This window comes from Papio anubis, chromosome 5 (assembly GCF_008728515.1).
Source record: "Papio anubis isolate 15944 chromosome 5, Panubis1.0, whole genome shotgun sequence".
Classification (NCBI taxonomy): Eukaryota; Metazoa; Chordata; class Mammalia; order Primates; family Cercopithecidae; genus Papio; species Papio anubis.
The window spans coordinates 165163332-165163887 of NC_044980.1; positions in this window are offsets into that span (position 1 = coordinate 165163332).

The window sequence follows — 556 nt, forward strand, 5'->3', positions numbered from 1 at the left end:
TGAATGTTTTGTTTGGCTGACCACATTTGTTGTTTTTTCAGTTTTACTGAGGGATGATTTATGTAAAATAAAATTCACACTTTTTAATTGTACCATTTTATGAGTTTCACAAACATATACAGTTGTGTCTGCCACTATGATCAAGACGTAGAGTATTTCCAACACCATAGAAAGTTCCTTTACGCCCCTTTGCAGTTTATCCTTTCCCAGCCCCAGCACCTGGCAATCGCTGACCTGATTTCTATAGCTTTGCCTTTTCCAGAAAGTTGAATAAATGGAATCACACTAAATGTAGCCTTTTGTGTCTGGCTTCTTTCTTTCTTTTCTTTTTTTAAAGTTATTATTTTTTGAGATAGAGTCTCGCCCTGTCACCCAGGCTGGAGTGCAGTGGTGTGATCTCGGCTCACTGCAACCTCCATCTCATGAGTTCAACCTTCAAGCAATTCTCGTGCCTCAACCACCTCAGTAGCTGGGATTACAGGTGTGCGCCACCACACCTGGCTAATCTTTGTACTTTTAGTAGAGACGGGTTTTCTCCATGTTGCCCAGGCTGGTC